At 39.7% G+C, this 25,876-nt stretch overlaps 1 protein-coding gene across 1 annotated transcript in view; it reads right to left on the bottom strand.

Annotated features, from left to right (window-relative positions):
* The window catches only part of OPCML (opioid binding protein/cell adhesion molecule like), a 473,626-nt gene that overhangs the window by 229,131 nt on the left and 218,619 nt on the right, over positions 1–25,876 (bottom strand). The window lies entirely within an intron of this gene.

Here is a 25,876-nt window from a genome sequence, read left to right as displayed (position 1 = left end):
ACACTAACAGCAGCTGGAGTGCAGACCTACATTAATACATAGTAAGAGAGCATGTGTGTGTGTGTGTGTGTGTGTGTGTGTGTATGTGTGTAGATGGGAGAGGGGTGCTATCCAGATAAAAATGAGAAAACCTATACAAATGCATGCAGGATGAGGGCCCCAGAGGAAATAGAGTATCTGAGACAAAACCAAGGAAAGTGTAGAGTATCATGATAATGGTGTCACTTGAAGCAGAAAATCAGGTGCAGGATGATGATGTGCTGTGGTTTCAGCCATGACCGATGATATATGAGTCCATCAGAACAGTGTTCAGTGTGTCCCGAAGCAGGCAAGGAGAACTTCCCATCCCCAAAGCACAGTGAGGCCTCTGCCTGGATACAGAGAGCAACTTCATACTCCTTGCCACCCACGTGAGGTAGCCAGGCTGAAGGCAGTTCAGGACAGAGCACCTGATAGGATGAAGGAAAATGAAGGGAGCAATTCACGTGGAAAGGTGGCTCCGCAATGAGGAGGATATTGCTCACAACCATGAAAGAGGAGTTAACCCATGTGGCTGTGGGAGGAGGGGGGAACTCCTCTTGTGTTAACAGAAGGCAAAGCACATGGTGGCTAAACATAATTATGAAAAGAAAGGGTAGGCAAAAAGGCAAGAAAAAGTTCTCTGAACAAAAGAATGAACGATTGAGCTGCTTTTTCCAGACTTCAAGTCATTGTAAATTCACAGGGCATGTTGGGAAGACAGCTTTATTAGTTTCCCAAGGAGACAGAGGCAAGGCCAAAATAAAAATAGCAACCCAAACCATCATAAGAGATAGTGCCTGCCTTCAAGATTCTTATGATCTTAGGCGAATGATAGAATACAAGAGATAAAAGATACCCTATCACTTTCATGGACTTAATAAAAAGTGTAAATTCACCCATTCATTTAACAAATATTTATTAAGCACCTATAAGTGCCAGACACTCTCCTGGCTCCTAGTGATAAGATGTTGAGCAGAAAATCACTGTCTCTACCCTCATGGTACTTTCAGATTTATGGGAGCAATATTCAATCAACAAACCACTGGAATACCTGTATACTGCTACAGACTGGACTGAGGTGACCATTAGGACAGTCATGTATGGGAGATGGCGTGGGAAGCCCTATCAGATACACAGTCTAGAGACAGGGCTTTCTGAAGAAGTGACAATTAATCTAAGGTTGAAAACTGAGGCAGAACACCCGGCACATATGTTGGTTACAGAGAGCATTTTAGATAGAGGACAGGGCAGATGTGCAGGCCCTGGGACAAAGGTTGACTCAGGTAAGGAACAGAATGGAAGGCAAAGTGGTCCAAGCATGGCAGATGGGGAAATGGGTAGATTCAAGGCTGGGGAGGTGCATATCTCTACAATGAAAAGTCTGCATTTTCTTCTAGGTGTAATGGGGAATCCCCGGATAGGTTTAAAGCGAGGCATTGCCATGATCTAAATTGTGCTTTTTAGTAGAATATGCTGGGCTTCCTTTGGAGAATGAACTATAGCAGGACAAGAGGCAGAAGGACTAGTGAAGAGATGATGACATCCATGCAGACATAAGAAAACCGTCCTGTAACGAGAGGGTCTGCAGTTTAGGAAAGGAGTGGGGGGCCAGAGTGAAGGAAGTGGGTAAGGAATGAATGCGGAGTGAAGCGTTGATGACAATATTTGTAGTCAACACTTTCAAGAATGTTGGCAGCAAAGGTGGGAAGAGAAATGGAGCCAGAAAGGGCATTGTGCTCTCCAGAGGGTTTTTGTTTGCTTGTTTTAAGATCGGAAACACTTAGGAATTCATTTATTCATTTTAAAATTATTTACTGAATACCTACTGGGTGCTCAGACTTTCCAAACTTTTATACGCCCACAAATTACCTGTGCATCTTGTTGATTAACTAGGTCTGGGTGGGAACCAAAGTTCTGCATTTCTAACGAGCTCTGTAATTATGTTGACGTGCTGGGGACCCCTCTTTGAGTAGCCCAATTTTAAACACTATAGATGCAACTGTGAATAAGACAACGACCAGCTTTCTTACATTCCAGTACGTAAGTACAGACTAATGATACTGGTCTTATTGAGTGGGAGCAACTGATGATGCAGGAGAAAGGGGATAACTCGCAGAGAAAAATTACGGTGAGGGTGAAAAAGTAACGGTTCTAAAGCACATGATGGAGAGTGTTTCATCTGCTGTATCACAGGAGAAGAAAAAAATAATAGAAACACAGATAGGTTTGTGAATCTGGCTAAGGGAAAGCAAGGAGGCCATTGAGTGATAGTTTCTATTTTCTCCAAAGTAGAGGGCAAAGTTATCAGTTGAAGGTAAATGGGAGAGTAGGAGAGAGGAGAAGGTGGATGCAAGAGAAAGTGAAATAGCTGTTGCAGAAAATGAGAGTGAAATTACTGGGGAGCTATCCTAGGATTCACACACAGGCAGTGCTGAGGTCCCATTTGGGCCAAGGATTTATAGTGACAGTACTCTGCCAGCTTTGAGGATATCCTCCAGCACTGCTCAGCTGCTCAGCTGCAGGCAGAGAGAACGTGTTTGGTTGGGCTCATCCAGTGTTAGGGTATGCTGATGAGCAAGAGAGAAGAAGAAGCCAAGGATTAAAAGAATTGAAAAATAATTGAGTAAAAGGAGAAGTGAAGATAGGAGGGGTTGATGGATGGAGAGAACCTAGTGGGTTTGATGCACTGGAAGGCTTAATGAGGTCCCTGAGCAAATGAGCTGGAATGAAAGAGACTGCACATGACAGAAAGTAGGAATATGTGGTGACTGTGCAATGGTGGCCCTTGTCAAAGAGGGATTAACCCAACTTCCAGGCCAGACGGATCACCTAGGTAGATCTTGACAATATTGAGAATGATGGTGGGAGTCAAGAGTTCTTTATGAGCTTTGCTGACTTATGTAAATTGAGCGTTATGCAGATAGTATATTGTGGTTCTACAGAGAGGACCTCAGCATCAGACAGACAAGGGCTCTGCTACTTAGTACCAGATGCCCTAGGACAAGAATTTTGTTTAACCTCTCAGAACCTCCATTTCTCCAAGTGCGAAGTAGGATGAACATATTTATCTCACAGCCTTATTCAATGTTATTATAAGGTGGAATGAAGTAATGCACGTACAAGAGTCAGAATTGCACCTGGCAAATAGCAAACATTCTTTAAACAGAGCCTGCCGTATTACTATTGTCAGAGGGCTCTGTTGCTTCATTTGGAAAAATATAATTCAATCTCTGTTATCAGAGAGTGTTTGTTAGTTTAACCAAGTAATACTGAATCCATTTGCTTATCATTTTCCAAGGAGTTCTGAAGATTTCTCTTTCTGTATTTTCAACTCTATAAAGAATAGAATTTGATTTAGGGTCGTCTGAGCGCAGTTTCAAGAGAGATTATTCTGCTGGCTAACAGATCAGAAATAACGTAAGGTTTACATTTTTAGCATTACCTCGCAAGTTGATCTGGTGCTTTTCCAGTCTACCTATAGATTCTTTCACTCCTAATAAAATTTCCTTTTTTTTCCGAAAATTTCTCACTCTTCAGAAGCATTTTGTACTGGACCTACGTAGAGTTCTGCAGTAGGATTTCATTTCCCCTTAAGGTTTATTTTCTCAGCTAAAGCCACTGAGACAACTTTAACTTTGTATTTTTATCAGGCCTCCTTCACAGTATGTCGACACAGTGGTTGATGGGCTGGTTTCTAGATTGATGACCGTTGGTTGGTAAAACGCTGTATTTCTAAAAACACATAATTGAGAGATCAATCAACACAATTGTGCACACCTGAAAGAGAATTCAGTTGGCCCACAGGCTCCAATAGCTTATGCAGTGGTGTCCTTGTCTTGGGCAGCTTTACTGTATAAATAGGACAATCCTCAGTCTAGAAGAATCAGATACCCAGAACATTCCATTCTCAAGCAAATTGAGAGATTACTGAAATCAAATGCAAACTGTGTAAGTGCTGAAGGGTATAAAAGCAATGGGGTAAGGGAATAGGATCACAGTTGAATGGATTACTTCAGGTCAGGAGCTTCAGAGTGATACATTCAAATCCTTTAAGAGACATTTACTACACAAATACTGCAGCACACCAAGGAAAAGCAAAAATTATTCTAAGGGCCTCACTCCCAACCTAAGGAGACACCATTAGCTGGTGAAACAGTTTTTCAGAGGCAGTGGGAAGGGTGCATCTTAGAGACAAACATGGATTTTAGTAAAGACTCTCTCCAAAGAAGATGCAGTGGGTAAGCAATTGGTGGATGGTCATCTCATACTTGGAATCACCATGTGGCTTTGGAATGCTTCCTTTTTTCCACTTTCTTCCTTTGCAACTTTGTCTTGAAAGGTAGTGGTACAGCATAAGGCAAAGACATTTAAGAAGCAATGAGCCCTTTGGTAAAGAAGAAAAGTGTCTATTAGGATAAGAATGATAAATGTCCCTCCTTTCCCATTATCCAGCCCCGTATTCCTTGCCCCTCTGGTCCTTGCCAATGGTGTGGAATTCCGTGTGGAGTTGTAAAAGGCAATGAGGGCATTTGCCCTCACACCTGCCTACTTGTCACAGACAGCTGTTTCAGAAGCGGCCCCGTGGCTAGCCAGGGATGCCCTGAGAAGTCACCTAGACCAATTCACATGATTTATTTGTCGCCTGGCTCCCACTCTGCTGTTCCTGCCTCCACATCCTGAACAGCTTTAAAACTCAGCCTCCCAATTTGTTCATTATAGTTGGCAAAGAAGTGAGCAAGATGAAATTAAAATGTTTCCCAAGCACACACCATTTTAATTCCATTCAATAGATTATCCTGACATATTTATTCACTGCCTTGTCTGTCTCAGTATCATCCATGGAAAAGTATAAATTAAAATTTTAAATTAAAAGTAGAGAGTCTGGGGCGCTTGATATCTTTTTGAAGAATGGAGCAAGTCAGCCACAGGCTCCCAGCATGAGTATCATGGGAGCAAAGACTCTGGCAGCGCAGAAATTACAGCCCACGGATTTCCCTGAAAATACCTTCCCACGTAGAACGTAAGGGATCATGGAATCCCAAAGACAGGCAGAACCTCAAAGATCATTCTTCTTTCTCCTGGACTGTGCATAAACAAACACTTCCCCTTTCATGTTCTGGCGAAACATTAGAAACTGCTAAAGGACTGATTTATTTATGAAACCAAAAAAAATGCTAAAAATTGATTAGCTTTTATCCTATCTACAGGATTTCTGTGTAATATACTGGTTAAGAGAATAAATATTTTAATAAGAGGTGCCTGAGTTCCTGTCACAGGTCTGTAATTTACTAAACTCCTGATCCTTTGTGAGCATCAGTTTTCTCATTAATAAAATGGAAATAATATTGAAAAAATCATAGATAGTGATGAATATTAAAGAAATAATCCTGTTAACATTATTATCACAGTTCTGAGAGCATAGTAAATGTTAATAAATATTTGCTATTATATTTCTGTAATTACTCAAAACTAAAGATTAATGATACCCCAAACATTACAATAATTTTGACCTTCCTGTAGTGCCCATTTTCCAGTGTACACATACACCAGTTACAAAATTTGGAAAATTAGGAAGGGAATCCACCTCTTTTGATCCCAACCCATAGACCACGCTGTGTCACATTAGGAAACAGAGATTGTGTGTGTTCAAGTGATCGTGGCTTCGTGGCCGACTAAAAGGCCAATAAGTTTGCTTGATTCATCTTGTGTTGTCCTGAACAGACTAACATCTGAACAAAACCTTATTTGAGTTTTTAAAAATAACACCCTCATTAAACAGACAGACGGGCAGGGCCAGATGGAGGAGGAGGGATGGAAGAGATGCTCTCACCCGTGCTTCTGCGTTCTCACAAGCACTTCTCCTGTAGAATGTCAATTCAGCCCGCTTAAAAATATACGTTACATATTTTTAATAAACCAATCATCTTTTCCAGAATAGTGGCTTATTATATATAGATTATGCGAACTATCTTCCCTTAAAAAAATAAAATAGAAGGCAGGCAAACTTTTTCCTTGGGCCATGAGAGGCCCAGAAAGAGATGTTCCCTGGGGGCAATCAAGTCACAGGGTTAACTTTCGCAAATGTTTCCAGTTCAGGCCCAGAGAGTTGCTACTTTTAATTTGTATCACCTAGAGTTCTGGGCTGCAGGGTGCCAGTCTGAGAGGAGGAAAGTATTCTTTGCTCCCTGGACTCGCTGGATTGCTCAGAGGAAACACAAAGAACAGGAAGTCTGACCTGAAGGCAGCCTGAATTTGTCCAGCCTTCCCCATTTCACTCATGCGTTGAGTGAAGGGCAGAAACACGTATGCGATAGTATTCCAACATCTGTGCAAAACTTTCAGACTGGCTGAGCTGCGGGAACTCTCCATGGAGGAGGATCTTTTCACAGAAGCTTATTACTGAGAGGGTTTGAGAAGGTATGCTGTGAAAACCCAACTATTCATCATAATATGGGAAAGCTGAGTTTCCTTATAATGGATTTTAAATAAATAAATGGATAGAGGAAGCAAGAAGAGGGGAGAGAGGGAAGAAATGAAAAGATTAAAAAAAAGAAAAAGAGAAAGAGAGAAAGAAAGAATAAATCTTTAGATTGGTTGAAAAATGTATAATTTACTTCATACTTTTCAGCCAGTGGATGCACCTTCTTAATTGTGTTCTACTCAGGTGAATACTGAAAATAATTATGCACTTCCTGAGTACACCTTGACTACTGATTTCTGTTATTCTTTGACATTCCTTTGTAACACTCATTACCTGGCACCCAACAGATCTTCTGTTGGTGCTCTTAACACTTGACCTCACACGGTCCTTGCTATCAGCCGGTCCTAGGCCTCCCACTTTCCTTTTCCCACACGCACCTCAACTAGCTTAAGTCCTAGTTAGGCCACAAGTCTGGAGAGAAGAGTCTTCTTCCCCTCAAATTAACTGTGGGAAAGCAAGCAGAGTCTGGTTACGCTAAGCCTTAGGGGATTCCAGCAGAGCGGAGGATTACTCCCATCTGAGTTCATTATAATGAATAATAAAGAGATACTTACATCGCTTTTTGGTAAATTATTCATCTTGTACACTGAAGAATCAGGGCAGTAATACCTAAAGGAGACAACTGGTGCATCTGGGTTCCTATAAGTACTCAATGTAAAGCACTTCCAAAGACCCATCTCCTCCTCTCATTAAGGACTGAAGTAGTTGGGGATCTTGGAAAGAAGAGGCTTAAACCAGACACTTCCACGTCCCTCTTTGCTCTGTGTGTGCAGCTTCCCGTAAAGCTGAGGATGTTTATAACATATTTGCCATTATACTGCAGCTCCGAAGTCACTTGAAGCAACCTGAGGAGCTCAGCAGGACCTCCACTTTGCTTTCTGCAGCCATCCTCGGGAGGTAATTAGGACAATGAGAATTGTTTTCAAACCAATAACGCCCCTCTAGGATCTGCCACCCATCACCTTCACCATAACCCTCATCCCTCTCTAACAGGAGACTCAACTGTTCTGAAGGAGACAACATTCTTAGCCTGTTCTTCACTGCTCCCTACTAGGTTTCACTGTCACTGTTATTTTTTCACGCTTAGGATGAAACATACTGAGATGTTTTGAAAACCCTCACCAAGAGTTTACCATCATGCTGGGGGAAATGAACATGGGGAATGAGAGTCTGGAGCCTTAGCTTTCACTCTTTCAAGAAACACGAGATTTTGCTCTTGCTAGGCCTTCACTTGTCAAATTTTAGAAAATAAAGTCTTAATTGTCATTTGTCCTGTTGATACTTCTAATCATTCATACTTATTAACAAAAAGATTAATATTATTAATCTTAGGTGTTACGTTTTGCACAAGACACTTGACCCTATTCCCTGCTGAAAGCTGCCATCCTTCCTCACACTGGGGATGGTTGTCTACTCACCCCCTTGGCTTGCCCTTAGAAAACGTGGACAAGACTCAAAACTGAGGATCATGAACAAAACAAAACAGAACAAAACAGAACAAAACATGGGAATGGATGATGATGATGATGATGATGATGACATAGATGATGATGAAATAGTGGAGCATATAGGGAGAAATAGACTGAAGATAAATGGGGGTGGGTGGGACATCAAACATTTAAAAATGTCTATATGACTATTCTCAAATCCCAGGGAAGAAAACAAACAAAAGTACTTTGTAAGCAGCAAGAATCAAGAACCTGAGCAAGAGTCCTAGACACCCCTGATGAATAAGAGACAATATTTAGCTAATTAACTATATCCAGGATTATTAGCTCCATTCATGCTCCAATGGAGACTATGGAAAATAAGAGGAGCCCTGTTTTAAATGGTGGGGTCCTTAGAGGATCAGGGGAAAACTTCATTCTGCTGTGGCCATTGGATATTGAGAACTATGGTTCAGACAGGAAGGAACACTTGTCACTAACCACTTAGAACTCTACAGGGAGAATTTTCCACTGATATTTTCTCACCTTGTGATGACTTGTCAAAATAGCAATCTTAAATTTTCCCGGAAGCAGAATCGGGGCCAAAAGCTGAATAGTAACTAGACAGCATGAGACCAAAGGGTAGTGGCCTCTGCAATTCTGTAAAGCTTCACCCTATCCTTCCCTCCCTCTCTCCCTCCCTCCCTTCCTTCCTTCCTTCCTTCCTTTCTTTTTTCCTACCTTCCTCCTTCCCTCCCTCCCACAGCCTCCCTCCCTTCCTCTCCCTCTCTCTCCCTCCCTCTCTCTCTCTCTCCCCCTCTCTCAACCATCAGCAATTAACCCTAAGGCATTCTTTTCATCTGTGCTGCCCACTTTCTACCCTCTTCCAATTGACCAGAATTATGAAAAGCTATAATTGTGAGCATACCGGTGGTATATGGGTGAAGAGACTTCTTCAAAGTGTTCAGATAAAGCAGACAAGCTCTGACAAAGCTAGATAACAGACCAGGCCAGGAGGTTTTCCCTTGAAGGAATCTAATTAAAAACAAAGGTAAAGTACATTACATTCTCCTCGAGGCATCGAGTTCACCGCTGAAGAAATTTTATTGTTGTAAATCCGAAAGAGAAACCTTAGTGTCAGAGCAAAGAGGGAGAGCAGACGCAGAGATAGCTAGAGAGGGCTGTAATTTTGCTGTGGGTGGAAGGACCATCTAGGGAGTGGAAATTCAAAAGCTTCTGAAACAGGAAGCGTTTGAATTTGCAGGAAGGTAAGCCAGGCCCAACAGATGGCCTGGGAGGAAACCTGGCATCATCGTTCAAGGCTGAACTGTTTTGGCAGGGGGATAGCCCCAGCAAACAATCAGATTTATTTTGTTTTGTATTTTTCAAGTGGAAAATTGGTCGATTTGAGTTGCTGATCTCTTGACAAAAAGGAAATGTCACCCCAGATCCATCTGTACACTCCAAGAGACTCAAGGTGAAGTGTACCTTATCTTATAAAATTAAATTAATTTCAAAGACAACTTTTAGTAATTTTGAGGGGTGATAATGGCTGCTTTTTTCATTAAAGTTTATTAAATTCTTGAGATCATAATACTTCTGAGTAAAATTTTTCACTTTATATAGATGATTCTGGAAGCTTATGAAAAATAGTTTAGTAAACCAAGGAGTTCATTCTAACATGGAATAGTTGAGGTTTTTGAAAGCCCATCTTACACTGAGTTGCAATCCGCCTCTAACGCCCACCCAGTGGTCCTAGCTCTTCCCCTTGTAACACAAATAGATCCGGTGCTTCTTCGCCATGGCAATGTTTCACAAAGATGAAGAAAATTATATTATTCACTAGAAGGTATGTCATTTTGAGGTTAAGCTTTTCCACTTAGCATATTTAGATAAGCTACTTTTCATAGGTCAGTTTCTATGTGTGGTTAAAAACAACACCCTTCGAGAAGAAAGGCCAGACTTGAAAAGTGAGTCACATTAGGAAGCAACCAGAAGTTAAAGTTAATGGTTTAATTTTTGCCATACCTAAAATTATGACAGCATGTACATGTGCTTCATGCCAAAGCTCTACTGTATGTAGACAAAACATAAACTTAGCTTCATATATGAAAGATTTCACCCTGAGAATTTATAAAGACCTTGGAGGTACATACACACACATACAATGTATACTTCTAATTGCACTCCCCACCCCCCAATACAATGTCTAGTTCTGTAGTTAAGTACATTCCAGATAAAAGAAATGCTTGAACACTTCTATTCAACATTGCATTGAAGGTGGTAGCCAGGACAGTTATACAAGAAAGTGATATAAAAGGCATCCAGATTGGAGAAGAAGAATTAGAACTATCTCTCTACAGATGATGTAATATTGCATAAAGACAATTCTAAGGATTGCACTAAAAAACTACTAGAATCAATAAAATTCAGCCAGATTTCAGAATATAAGGTGAATATAGAAAAATCAATTGCATTTCTATACACTAGCAATAAAAAAATCTGAAAATGAAATTAAAAAAATAATTCTATTTATAATAGCACCCAAAAGAACAAAATATTTTAAACTAAATTTAACAAAAGAAGTGTAAAACTTACCCTTTAAAAACTAAAATGTTGTTAAAAGAAATTAAAGAATACCTAAATAAACAGAAAAGTATCCAATATTCATGGATTGGGAAGTTTAATATTGTTAAGATGGTAATATTCCCCAAATTGAGCTACAAATTCAATTACATTCCTATCAAAATTCCAGCTGGCTTCTTTGCAGAAATTGAAAAGCAAATCCTGAAATTCATACAGAAATGCAAGGGACCCAAAATAGCCAAACAATCTTGAAAAAAGGAGAAAAATGTTGGAGGACTCACACTTCCGAATTTCAAAACTTACCACCAGGCAGGCCCTGTGGCTTAGCGGTTAAGTGCGCGCGCTCCACTACTGGCGGCCAGGGTTCGGATCCCGGGCGCGCACTGACGCACTGCTTCTCTGGCGATGCTGAGGCCGCATCCCACATACAGCAACTAGAAGGATGTGCAACTATGACATACAACTATCTACTGGGGCTTTGGGGAAAAAAAAAGAAGGAGGATTGGCAATAGATGTTAGCTCAGAGCAGGTCTTCCTCAGCACAAAGAGGAGGATTAGCATGGATGTTAGCTCAGGGCTGATCTTCCTCACACAAAAAAAAACAAAACTTACCACCGTGCTATGGTAATCAAGACAGTGCAGTATTGGCATAAGGATAAATATATAGGTCAATGGAATAGAACTGAGAATTCAGAAACAAACTCTCACAGTCAATTTACAGTCAATTCATTTTTGACAAGAATGCCAAGACAACTGAATGGGGAAAGAATAGTCTTTTCAACAAATGATGCTGGAACAACTGGACAGCCACATGCAACTGAATGAAGCTGGGCTTTTAACTCACACCATATACAAAAATTAACTTAAAATGGATCAAAGACCAAAATGTAAGAATTAAGGTTATAAAACTCTTAGAAGAAAATGTATGTGTAAAATTTTGTGACCTTGGCTTAGGCAATGGTTTCTTAGACATGACACCAAAAGCATAAAGAAAGAAAAGATAGATAAATTGGACTACATCAAAGTTAAAATCTTTTGTACTTCAAAGAACACAATCAAGAAAGTCAAAAGAAAACCCACAGAATATGAGAAAATATTTGCAAATCATATATCTGATAAGTGACTTGTTTCTAGAATACATAAAGAGCTCTTACAACTCAACAAATAGACAAACCCAATTTAAAAAATGACCTAAAGAGACAGTTCTCCAGAGAAGATATACTAATAGCCAATAGGCACGTGAAATGAAGCTAGACATCATTAGTCATTAGAGAAATGCAAATCAAAATCATAATGAGATATCACTTCATACCCAATAGTGTGGCCATCAATTTAAATAAATAAATCAGTAACAAGTGTTGGCAAAGATGTGGAGAAATTGGAACCCTCATGCATCACTGGTGGGAATGTAAAATGAGGCAGCTGCTTTGGAAAACAGTGTGGCAATTCCTCAGAAGGTTCAACAATGAGTTACCACACGACCCAGCAATTCTAGTAGGTACGTACCCAAGAGAAATGACAACATCTGTCCCCACAAAAAGCTGTACATGAACATTTATGTAGCATTATTCATCATAAAGAAAAAGTAGAAACAACCCAAATGTTCATTAAATCTAATACAATGTAATATTATTCAGTCATAAAAAAGAATGGCTGAATAATAAAAAAGAAGTACTAATACATGCTCTAACATGGATGACGGTGAAAACATGATAAGTAAAAGAAGCCAGTGTCAAAAGATCACCTATTGTATGACTTCACTTATATGAAATGTCCATATTAGGCAAATCTATAGAGACAGAAAATAGTTTAGAGGTTGCTTAGTGTTGGGAGGGAGTGTTAGGAGGAAATAAGGAGTGGCTGCTACCAGATAGGATGTTAATTTTGGGGGGTGATGAAAACATTCTAAAATTGTTTGAATATACTAAAAAGCATTCAGGGGCACACTTTAAATGGGTGAATTGTATGGTGTGTCAACTATACCTCAATACAGCTGTCATTTAAAAAGGTGGGTGCATGCTTAAACTATGAAGGAGAGTATTATTGAAAGAGATATCCTGATTGCTTTGTTTATTAAAGGATAATGGACATAAAATAGTATATTAGTTTCAGGTGTACAAATAGTGATTCAACATATATATACATTACAAAATGATCACCACAAGAAGTCTAGTGACCATCTGTCACCGTAAACAGTTAATACAACATTATTGACTATATTCCCTATGATGCACATTGCATCCCCATGACTTATTTATTTTATAGCTGTAAGTTTGTACCTCTTGACCCCATTGACCCATTCTGCCCACCCCACCAAACTCCCTCCCCGCTGGTGACAGTCTATTCTCTGTATCTATGAGTCTTTTTTTTGGTATTGTTTTGTTTGCTTGTTTTAGATTCTATATATATGTGAGATCATACAGTATTTGTCTTTCTCTGTCTGACTTATTTCACTTGGCATAATACTCTCAAGGTCCATCCATTTGTCAAGAATGGCAAGATTTCATTCTTTTTTTATGGCTGAGTAATATTCCATTGAATATATATATATATATATATATATATATATCATCTTCTTTATCCACTCATCTACTGATGGACACTTAGGTTGCTTCCAAGACTTGGCTGTTGTAAATAATGCTGCAATGACATAGGGGTGCGTATATCTTTTCACATTAGTGATTTTATTTTCTCCAGGTAAATACCCAGAAATGGAATTGCTGGATTGTATGGTAGTTCTATTTTTATTTTTTTGAGGAACCACTATACTGTTTTCCATAGTGACTGCACCAAGTTAACATTCCCACCAACAGTGCACAAGTGTTCTCTTTTCTCCACGTCTTAGCCAACATGTATGTTATTTTTTGTCTTTTTGATAACAGCCATCCTAACAGGTGTGAGGTGATATCTCATTGTGGCTTTGATTTGCATTTCTCTGATGATTGAGATGTTGAGCATCTTTTCATGTGTCTGTTGGCCATCTGTATATCTTCTTTGGAAAAATGTCTATTTAGGACCTCTGCCCATTTTTCAATCAGATTTTTTGTTTTTTTGACATTGAGTTGTATGAGTTCTTTACATATTTTGTATATTAACCCCTTATCAGACACCTGTTTTGCAAATATCTTCTCCTCACTGCTTTTTTTTTTTTTTTTTTTTTTGTGAGGAGATCAGCCCTGAGCTAACATCCGCCAATCCTCCTCTTTTTTTTTTTTTTTGCTGAGGAAGACGGCCCTGGGCTAACATCGGTGCCCATCTTCCTCCACTTTATATGGGACGCCGCCACAGCATGGCTTACCAAGCAGTGCGTCGGTGCGCGCCCGGGATCCGAACCAGCGAACCCCGGGCCGCCGCAGCGGAGCACGTGCACTTAACCGCTTGAGCCACCGGGCCGGCCCCCTCACTGCTTTTTAAATTTGGTCTTTAGGTGATCAAAACCTATGATTGTGAGTGCACAAGTCTTATTTGCTATTTGTCCTAGGGAACTGTGTGGAAAAGGGGAGGAGGAGATGGGAGGCGATATGCATCCTTAAAGAAAGATACTTTAGTAGAAACAACAGTAGAGAAAATTTTATCTCAATTTTCAATTCTTCCAATTTTTCCTTTCCTTTGTGGATTCAAAATGCTTCGTGAACCCATGTGCATTTCAGAACGTGCTCGGGTCTACTAGCAGCAATTTGATATCACATGTAGCCGCGGTAAATTTGGAGTGCTGTGAACTGCTCTGTTCATCCCTTGAGCTGCATGGCGATGGTCAAGCCAACCCACAGGGCTGGGCTCCAAATGCTCTAATGACCCCAATCCAGGCTAATGCCGACCTTAGTGTGGGTCTCTCATTAACCCACATCCTCCCAGGTACCTGTATGTCTTAGTAATGATCTTCTCTGGGCAATTATCAGCATCATCTAGGGTAAAGAAATGATACTAATGGGCAGGATTTCCTTCCAAATAGGAGGAGGAATCAGCCCATTGGAGAGGAGTAAAAGACGACCCCCCATGTAGGCAGCTGCTCCATTTGCCCACGTAAAGACAGGCCTGATACACCTCCCTCAGGGCCAAAGAATAAACATTTCAGGTTCGGGAATCTTGAAGAGACGAGGGCGCTGGATCTAACTGCGCTCAAGCGAGATGACGCATGGAGGAGGGAGCTGAAAACAGCAGCGGCCACGCTACCTCTGCTGTAATTGTAATGATTCTTCATTCTTAAATGCTAATGTTGAAGTTTTCCAAGGAATTATTTGACTTAGTGTCAACAATACAGATAACACTGTTGATAAGCTCTTGACATTCCAGGAGAGAGGCTGGCCAGTGTCTGTTCTGGGGGCCTGTCAGCCAGGCCGCGACTTCAATCTCTCTGGCAGTGTGTGCCTGGCTCCACTAGTGATGTTGACAAGCCCCCGCGTGACGTGGAGGATTCACAGCGGAGGTGCCTGCTTCCCCTCACATGCCGTTGCTTCCTCCCTCTCCATACCCCGTGGCCTCTGCTCTCAGGCGAGCGTTGGGTGACCTTACTGACCACAGAGGATGGTTGAAGCTGCCGAGTAATCTCCCAAACTACTGGGATTCCTTCAGCCAGGAATGCCTGGCAGTCTGCCGGTCCTTCCCAAGACTGAAGGACAAGGTACCAGAAGAGAGCGAGGCTAAATGATTGTCCATCATGTTTTGATGCTAAAAGACTTGACCCAAAAGTCTCATTTTCTGGTGGTGCTTCCTACCTAAGCTGACAGAATCACTGACAAGAGACACAAAGGCCACGGGAGCTCATGTTACCCAGAGGAAGAGCCATGAGGAGAACCCCACATCTTGTTTATAGTTTATCACATATCACCTTGTTTTAAAAGATACTTTCCTCTTTTTCTGTTTAATATTTGTACGGTAAAAAAAGAGGCCAGCCTCTTTCAAACACTTGCTCAAAGGAGCAGATCTGAGTTAAGAGAAAGCCATCAACTCCGGGATACTGATTAAGCATCTGCATGTTGAGAACGTGTGTGCAGAGCCAAGCTCTGCAGTGCAGTCGTGCTCTCAGAGCCAAAGGAGATGCTAAGGAGGGAATTAACCTTCCTCCAGAGAGCGACCAGCAAGAAAAGGGCATTTTCTGGGCCAGGACCCATGTAAGGGGGGGAAAGGATCTAAATCAGCCATAAGTAAAAGTAAAAGTTGATCTCTCCCCAATAAAATCTCCTTCCCTTTATCAACACAGCAGGTGTTAGATACTAATTTCTGTTCCAGAGACCCTAAGGATAAGTGCACTTCTTTCACACTGTGCCGGAAGGTGCCATTCCCCTGCATGGGGGAGGCCATTTACCTCTTCCACTTTTCATTCATACCATCATCCTCACAGATTCCCCAGTATGCAGACTAGGGAGTAGAGGCAGAATAGTGTCTTCAAGGTCACTTCGAAGAGCTAAGCCTCAAGCTCATTTTTTCTGATTCTAGGTAGGGTGTTATTAATTTAATACACAACTTAGATCTAAGTAGTTCAAGGAGTTTTCATTTATATTACATTAATGCTTTAACAGGGTATGACATGACATAAGAAAAAGAAAAAGTAAAAGTTGGTAGGTATGCTATTTTCTTAGGAAAAAAAGTCTATTTGTTTTTTAAAGCTCATGATAGTCCATATCTCCCAAAATATAGCTCTCATACCGGAAAAAGTAGGTCATGTAGAGTCATAAAACCTGGTATCAGGTGCAGGTCCTGCTACTTACCAGAGGTATGACTTTGGGTAAGTTAAATAACTTCTCTGAATCTCAACTTCCTCATCTTTAAAATTGTGATGATGCCATCTTGGAGACTGTTGTGAGAATAAAATGAGGAGTTTGTAAAAGAGGGTAGTAAACCATAACGTACAAATCCAATTTGCTTATTACTATGGCCCGATACTCCTGTCATTCTCACTTTTGGAAGCAGAATGCATCATCTCTCAGAGTGATATGAAACACATTTGTGCCAATTCATGGCCCAGGCTGGCTAGCTGTCTGTGGGAAAATACAAAGCAGATCTCTGAGGGGCCTTGGGCAAGAGAGTTTGGGCAAGTCTTTCTGTGGAAGTACGGGACTATATTACACCGTATTGAAGATCCCTCTCCGCTTTAATAGTCTATGCTTCTAAGTACTACTTACAGGTACTTTATAATTTTGCCTCCCTGAGTTTTTCCTTTCTGAATGTTTGTCTTTGATTTTATCCTAGTATTAACTCTTTTTAATATTCTGTTATTATATTTCCATCAGTTTTAGTTAAATAGCAAATAATACAATGCTGTTTATCTCTATTATTAAAATCACTTTTATAAATAAATATGTGTTCAGCAGCTGTAGAATGCAGAGCAATGACCTATGAACTGAGATATAAAAATAAGGAACTTACTATACCTGTCTTTAATGAATTTATAAACCAGTAGAGGGGACCACCTATTTAATATTGACGATAATAAAAATCGTTAGCTACTGTCACTATTTAAGTGTTTAGTATGTATATGCAGACACTATGTTCAGATTCTTTATGTGTTCTCTCAACATCTATGAGACAGGTGACCTTATTCCCATTTTACAGATTAGTAAATTGAGTCTCAGAAAGGTCAGATGTGTTGCCCCAGGTCACACAGTTAGTAAGTGGTGAAGCTAGCTTGACTGTAAAACTCATACGTTTATCCCTAATTCATATTACATCTCTTGAGTTTAATATAAAGCAGAATATATTGACACATAAGAATATAAAGCCATTTCCATGGGGGACAAAGATATTAAACATAAATTAAATTTCCTTGCTGGCTTCTATGGACTTTAATTTATATTTTTTTTCTACGTTAATTGAAAGAAAAAAGTTGCTAGTCCTGTTATGAAAATAAAGATTATAATTATAACCCAACGGATTCACTAATTTAACACACACTTCTTGGTGCCTACCACGCTCTGCGTACCTCTGCGCACAGAGAAGCAGCAGTGAAAACGGGCAAACATCTTTGCTCTTGTGGAGCTTCACTGTTCATATGTTTTCTCTCAAAATCCAAAAGACAAACCGACAAACAACTTTGCGGCCACTCATAGAGTGACGAATGTCACCCCAGGTTGATTTCCTTCACTTGAGTTTCTCATTTGTCTTAAAGCGATGGTAAAAAAATACAGGGTGGGTACAAGACTGGTACAACTATAAGATATTTAAGAGTCATGGTCTCCCATGCACTCACTAATAGCTCTTTTACTAATCCATTTTAACCCAGTAAAAGATACTGAAATTATCTGCATAATAGTTGTGTTTATATAGAGTTGATTTTTAATTTTATATCAGGATCAATGCCCAAACGAGATTAAATTACCTATTATCATTGAAACTTTTAAATGAGTATTTTTGGATTAGACTTGCTCCGAAAAACACCCATAATGAGGTCTCATCTTGTCCCGCCACCCCACAACACGTAGCCTATCGAAACAGTTGAGAACCGGATTTTCCCTTTCAGTTTCTGTGGTCACTGAAATGGCTCTTAAATACTTCTGAATGGTGTCAATCTTACCTGAATTCAGCAATACATATGACATTTCTCCCTTGCTTCTTTGACAGACTTTTAAAATTAGTCAACTTTGAGAGATTTGCTTTGGTTTTCTGAGTTCTTTGAAGATGAATCAGAAAACTTCTTTATCAAATTTTAAGTCTAGGCTTTAGTTCTTTTTAACTTATATTTTCCCTGGTTCTATCATTTTTCATGACAACCCTGGTCATGACATCCTGGTTTGGAGTCACTGCTTCCTGTGGTGCAAGTTTCTCTTAGATAAGCTGCAAGATACTACAAAGAAGGCAAACGTTTCAAAATGAAATGTAGCAACCACCCACTTTGGGAAGAAAACATTAATTACATTTATGAAGGAGTTATAATTGGATTTTACTTCTCTCTTTTTTGATAGTTATTCCAGCTAGGGAGTTAATATACTCCCAACATCCTTTAGTCAGTCAGTTTGAGAAAAGGAAGGAAGATTTATTTGTAATTATCAGAAATAAACACAGTTCCTGCAAAATAAACACAAAGGAACAGAACCTGGCTTGGATCCCACCTCGTTAAAGATGTAAATTAGGAACAGATCACGGGAATGGGAAGTTTCACTAATCTCTCCTCAACAGTGTTCATCACTGCATTAGCCCTGTGTTCAAAGGCACCTGCACTGCGTAACTTAGGGTTTTATAAAAGGGATCCCAAAAGGAACAGCAACTTCCTTTGAGCCTCTATCATTGCCCTAGTTGATTTTTATTTTGAGTCATGGGCACAAGGCATGTTCACTTAATGCCTATTCCCGCCTGCTTTCATTTCGTTGTCTACCTAAACTACAGAGCTGTCCATTCCTTGATTCTGGTCCATCTGTGATCTCTCTCCAAACCTTCTGGTCTATTTCTGGTTGATCAGCACCAGGCTGTCCTTCAGGCGTTGGCCCCAGGTTCCCTGAAGCAGATGTGTGCAGATCATCAATTCTGACCCAGACTGTGCAACTTGCCTTTGGGGAACACGACTATTCCAAATACAACAACACTGAAAATGAAGACAGAAATCACAATGCTTTGCATTGGAAAATGGAGTTTTTTAACAATGATCTTGTAGGTTTTCCCAGCGATGACTGGCTGAATCAATGAGGGTCTGATTGGTCCTCACCGAAAGAACTACTGAGGAAGATGAAGAATACCCTAGGGTGTATAGAGACTGACTCCATATTAACTTGCAAATGATGGGATCTGGTGGACTTCATTGAACAAATACTTCTCCACTCCTCAAACCCCTGCTGCAAATGTGAAGTTGTTCCAAAACACTGAACTCTCTATGCAAACAGTTTCAGTTTACGGCCAGTACATGAATTGTCTAGGACAAAAGTGTAGACATCTCTTACTGTCCCAATGCCTTTGCCACTCAAAACGCTTCAGTAGGAGCATTTCCTGTTCCTATACTCCAGTGTCCCAAGAAGGTTCTAATCTGTCCATTTATCCTAAATTTCTAAGACTTTTTTAAAGTTTTTATTTGTGTCACTATGTATTCTGTTCTCTCCTATGGATATTTAGGATGCCCTAATCTGGACACAGCATCCACAAGTCCATAAATAATGTTTCCTTCCCTCTCAAACTCCATGAGGGAAACACTCCTTCTTGAAAGAGATCAAAGTCAAAAGGCTGTGGGACCAAATATCAGACCTATAAGCAGATTTGCTGACCGCTGTAACTGGAAAACAGATACCCATCCTGATATTGGAGTTATTTTTTTAATACTGCTCAGTTGTCCCTCAAGATATTTCTGGCTAGTTGAAGCCTATATTTCAGTTTCATCAGTCACACAAATACTGTAGGTTTGTTGAGCAGAGACTGTTAACTAATCCTATTTTAAATTGGATCTACCGTAAATGTTGTAGGCACTTGATAAACACTAAGTAATAGGAAGAGTAACAATTCCCTAATGACGTTATTTTACTGTCTCATATGTATCGGTGGTAGGAATTTTTCCCCCTCACTATGAGACCAAATTTTCCTTGATTTAGCTCTATCCCATTAAGGCCAGTTTTGCTGTACTTAATATTATGTTGATTTGAATGTTCTACTAAAGGCTTGGACTTCTCTTTCTCTATTTAATTCTTATAAACCGCCCTGCCTTAAGCTACACGTATAGATATTTTTTTTTCCTCTAGATAGCAGGATGTACCATAGCACTGATTTGCAATTGGAGATTCCTGACAGAAATCCTGTGTTCTTCTGCAAAACTTAAAACACAGCCTTTCTTCAACATAAAAAAGTAAGTTTTTTAATTTCTTTCTTTTCTGTTTTTTTCTTTTTAATTTCTCAAATACTCAGGGAACTAAAAGTCGAACTCATATTTCAATCAGCTTCTCCTATCTTAATCTCACCATTTTATATCATATCATAGTGTTTTCCATTTGAAAGCACCTCTCCTGTTTGTCACAAAATCAACTTCTAAATTGAAGTACTAAGTACCAAGTATTTAGAAAGTGATTTGGTTCTTGTAATATCTCTAGTCTCATTCACATCAGTCAGTTTCTTTTGCATGCAACTGCTTCCACACTCTCTGAAAAGCAGAGGGCTAGACTTTTTTAAGTTAAATGTTTGATATAAAACAGATATTCTACTAATTTGCATTGCAAATTCAGCTCTCTGTGATTTACTGTGTAATGTGCTCTAAGAGACTTTACAAATCTAGAGATAACTTGCTGTGCCGTTCATACAAAGTCACTTAGCCACTCTGGTTTTCACTTTTCCTATCTGGGAAATGATGATTCTACCACCTATTTCTTCAGCAGAAGGGAAGTTTGTGAAGGTTCCTAAAAAATATTTAAAAATGTTGCCCTCATTGGGATAAAGAACATACATGATAATAATTATTATTGCTTTTCTGTTGAGGAATCATATGATTTTTTTCATGATTCTTGTAAAAAACCAAACTTAAAAAAAGCCTCCAGTATAGTAAAGGTACAACATAAACTTTTCTACAAAGAAAAAAAGCTGAATGGATGAGCATATTTTCCGTTCCTCATCCTCTTTGGCCGGCAATAAATGAGTAAATGACAGGAGAACAAGACCGCTGGACTGGTGGCTGTAATTTAGCCCTGACTTTGCCCTTGGGCAAAGATATGTGCTGTTGGGAAAGCAAAGAGCTTTCCTGGGCTTCAGTTATCCAATCTGAAATATCAGGGTATTAGATATGATGATCACCAGGACCTTTTGAATCAGAGGCCATAATTTAGAATTTATCTTTCTAACCTCTTTCAAGGAACAATACTATACTTAATGCAGCCTGAAAATAATGAAGGTTTCACTATTTTTGATGGACTTGGTACTGGATAACCTTACATTAAGTAGAACCAGGCTGCATTTTCAGCAAAAGAACATATTGTCTAATAGATTTGAAATGTAAAAAGAGCTCCTTTTTCTGTATTTGGAAAGAAAGCGTTAGTAAAATGAGTTGACTGTCTTTTAAGCTCCTGAGCTGTTCCACGGACTATGCAACACGAAATAAATCCTGAGACTGTTGTTTCAGTCTGTAATGTAGGTCTCCATAATTATTTCTTCAACACATTTGTAGGCCTATTTTCAGATTACACAAAGAAAGCACTAGATAAAGTCGTTTAAATTGTGAAGGGTAATTGGACTGTTACATTGGGATTTTCACTGGATTATGTGGTGAGGTTTCCTCACTTAGAATCAGACCCCTCTTTGTTTTCTCATTGATATGGAATGACGAGTTTATGAAGAGCAAAGATCGTGTGGATGATTGACAGTCCAAATTCAGCAGTTAACAGCAATAGTTTTGTTCTGAGGAGTAGGGCAAAGACTCTCTGTATATTGATAAAATTGTAATTCTAGAAGCGAAACCAATCCCATTCTTACCTAGCAGTATTGGAGAGAAAACACATGTACTCTTCCTTATTCGTTGGTTCAAAAGTAGACTCAGAGTCAGGGATGCTCAGAAGAAACTTTCCTTAGTCATATTTTTAACTGAGATGGTTCAATTTCATAAAATGATATATAACAACCAGATTTTGGCAGGCAGTGAGGAGGCGTCGTGAGGCTTGAAGAGCAGAACCGCACAGAATTTGAGAACACAGTCTATGGAGTCAGAACACCTGCATTCAAACTCAGCTCATCCACTTACGTGTGAGATTTTGTGCAAGTTACTGAACCGTAAAAGAATTTTTATCTCAATGAAATGGGGCAGATTACATTTGCCAAGCTAACTTTATAGAGAAGTTAAGAGAGAATTAAATTTTCAGAGTACCTTCAGTTAACATTTGCAGGGAAAATAGTTATGGGAGTGTTCATATCTAATGTTGAGAGAAAATGACTTGTCCTGTGACATGTGACATATATATAAACAGAAGCAGCATTCTAAGCGTTTCATGGACCTTATATGTAACAACACTGAATCACACTTGCCCAGGGCTCAGAATATTAATCAAAATGTGGGGTTAGACTTCACTTAAGCCAGTGGTTCTCAAACTTCAGTGTGCTCTCAGAATCATTTGGAAGGCCCGTTAAAGCAAGATTGCTGGGTGCCACTTCCAGAGTTTTGGGATCAGTAGGACTGGAGTGCGGCTGGAAGACTGGCATTTCTAATAAGTTCCCAGGTAGTACTGATGCTGCTGGTATGACAAGCATACTTTGAAGACCAGTGGTTTAGACAATGCACTGAAATCTCTCAGTGCCTATTAGGGTAACAATATCACTACAGGAGTGTGTCAAAGGAAAGCTATGAGAGACCTCATTGCCCTCATTGCATGGAGTGATTGGCTTACTTCTTCCTCTCCAAATACCAGTGCTTGAGGCAGAGGGTGAGAAATGGAGTGGGTAGTGTACCAGGCCATTCTTTTTTCCTTCTCCTCGTTATACATGCATCTATTCAATCACTCATTCAAGTGTTATATGTGCATGGCATGTTTGTGTGTATATGTGCATGTGTGCCCATGCATGTGTGTATACCAGGCACAGTGCTAGATTCTGGGTTATAGCTTACAGGAAGAGAGATGATGGCCATGGTGTTGGGGTGATGATAGGCTAGCTTCACCTCAAGCCTTACCAGCAGGATTTTGGACTATGATGTAAAACTTAACTGGAAAGCAACTGTTAGTTTAAAGGGCAATGTCCTAAGAAATTATGAGAGCTCCATGTAGAAAAGTGCATTTGTATGGGAAATAAGCATTACAGAACCTTTAAGCGTGATGCATTCTCTCTTCAGAGCACTAATAAGATCAAACATTTACCTAGGGATCCCTGGGTGGTAGACACTGATCTACTCACATTAGTCACTTTAGCCTCACAACAACCCTATGAGGTAAAGTGCTATCAGAATCCCCATTTATATATAAAGAAACTGAGGCATAAGTAATTTTTACTTTACTGTTAAGATCATTTTATATGTTACACAGCATATACTTGATGAAAAACATTTGAATATATGAAATATGAAACAATGAATGAATGAATGGTGGACCAGCATACATTCAATTGCAAGAAGACACTTTGCTTGCTGATAATACCTCCTGATCTTCCCTTCTCCAGCCAGCACTGTTAGTAAGCCTGCTGGGGGCCCTCTGGGGCAATTTAAGACTAGGTGAAAGTCCTTGTGGAAGACGGTCTGTTAGTTTTCACAGGATTATCCAAGTCCTTTTTGCAAGTGTGTCTACCTCTGCATTATTTCTCCTAGCAACTAAATCCATTACCTTTCCCAGCAGGATGGCCTCTAAAGTGTCATGGAGCTTACACAACACACATTTTTAAAATATAGGATGACAGTTATTGGGCGTCTTCTACACGTCTGGCACTGGCCCGGCCATCCCAGTGATAGCACCTGGTGCACTCCCACGGGGAGTTTCAAGCACTTTGTGCCAATAACTCATATTTTATCACCATGTTAGCAAATTGGATGCTGTTAGAGAATAAAGGCCTATACCCATCCAGTGTCATTACCAAGTCTGATGAACATCTGATTATTTTCATGATTTAAATGTTCATCTACTCAGCATGAGAAGGAAATAGAATTTGAAACCAACTCTCCTCTTTCTCCCAGAGATCTATTTTTGTTCCTGTAACCAGCCTAGGGTGCTGTTTCACAGAGCGGGCCGAGGAATCTAAGCTCCAGTTGACAGTACTGACGGATTTGAGGGTGTTGATTCAGGGACATGATATGGCAAAACACTCTCCTGGTTGCAACCTAGTGTTCACAGAATCATAAGCTTGCATAACACGTGCTTCAATCAGCTGGCTATGTAAGAATTCAATCAGCGTTAATCTAACACAATGCAGCACCTGCTCCCTGACTGATTTCTAGTGTTCTTCAATCAAAAGCAGCAGAAAAAAAGCATCATTTATTGCAAGCAATGTTAGCAGACCTGAAAATTCAAGAACCTGACGTTCAGTAGGAAGATCAGGTTCGCCTTTTGCTCCTTTGTTTCTCACTGGGATGCTACAGAAAGAGTAAGCTGCTGTTTGAAAGGGAAGTGGGAGAAGGTTGGACATGTCCAGCAATGCATTTACTCCAAAGAAAACGAGTGCAGTAATCAGGTGCTGGTAATTAACATTCATTGCCATTCAACTGTTGCATTTATGGGATCAGCTACATTTGGTGGCTTGGCCGGTTTCCCTCTAAACTACAGCATAGAGCACAGAGGACAGATGAGATTAGTAGGCTGTATTAAAAGGGCTTGACCATGTTGCCCCCTATTCAGGCTCAGACCGAGAGCCAGCTGGCCATTTTGCCAAAAAATTAATAAATCACCCACCCAAGAGAGGTGCTTTCACTGCTATAGGAAAGAAACCACAGAAACATCATCCCTCCTAAATGTTAAGCTTCCTGAAGGCAGGGACTAGTAAGTCTTGTTCACAACTTCATCCCAGATGATTAGAATAGCTCCTGGCTCAAAATGGTTGCTCCATGAATGTTTGCTGAATGAATAATCAAACAAAGCAGATACCATCAACATGTATGTGCAAAGATGCCTTCTACCACTCAAGTTCATGTCAAAATTAAAAAAAAAAAATGCCCATTGACTATTGGATTGAAATTGACCATGAATCAACTTTTTCCATTGACTTGAAAGGTCTCCCCAAATGGAAATAATATAATTTTACTAAAGAAGACACTTATTAACAATGGAAACTGTGCTTTGTAATTCAAACCCTTAACTTGATAGTGCAATTCACCGTATTTGACTTGAGATGGAAAATCTGTGACTCTTACAAGAAATGGAGAATTTGGTATTGCCGAAGAATATGTCCTCAGTTCCCAGCTCTTTGCCCAGAAGGATTATTTTACACTAGGTTGAATTCTCCACTAATTTTCTTCAAAACAGCTGGACTATTGGATAAACTCTATCTTAATGCATACTACAAGAGCAAATAGGATAATTAAACTCTGATTTCAGACTAGGCTGACAAGGGGAGTGAGTGGGGAGACTTTGTTGAAAATAGAAGGCAGAGGGAGACAGCATAGTAGCTACCTCATAAAATCCCTCATGAGGACCAAAAAAGTATAACTTATTGTTAATATTCTGCAACTAATTTTGGTAAAATTCTATCTCAATCTATTTAGTTTACTTTGGGGAACGCCTAATCAATTCCACTGAGGCCTTAAATGATTTAAAACAAATTGTAAAAAACAACCACTTGATTTCATCAGAAACATATAGCTAGCTGAATTAGCTCCTAAACTTCTTGTGGGCAAAAGTAATAACATTCTCCAAATGAAGAACATGTATAAAAAGAAAAATTCAGCTGAAAAATGTTGAAACCATACTTCATGGGAAGTGTTATGAAGGATTCTTGCCAAATGAGAAATCTGTAAATTACCTGGGTAAGCAATCAGCTCCAGATTATAATTGCCAATTTG

This window comes from Diceros bicornis, chromosome 7, assembly GCF_020826845.1.
Source record: "Diceros bicornis minor isolate mBicDic1 chromosome 7, mDicBic1.mat.cur, whole genome shotgun sequence".
NCBI classification, from domain to species: Eukaryota; Metazoa; Chordata; class Mammalia; order Perissodactyla; family Rhinocerotidae; genus Diceros; species Diceros bicornis.
Note: the sequence above shows the minus strand (reverse complement) of the source record. Positions and strands in the feature narration are given on the sequence as shown.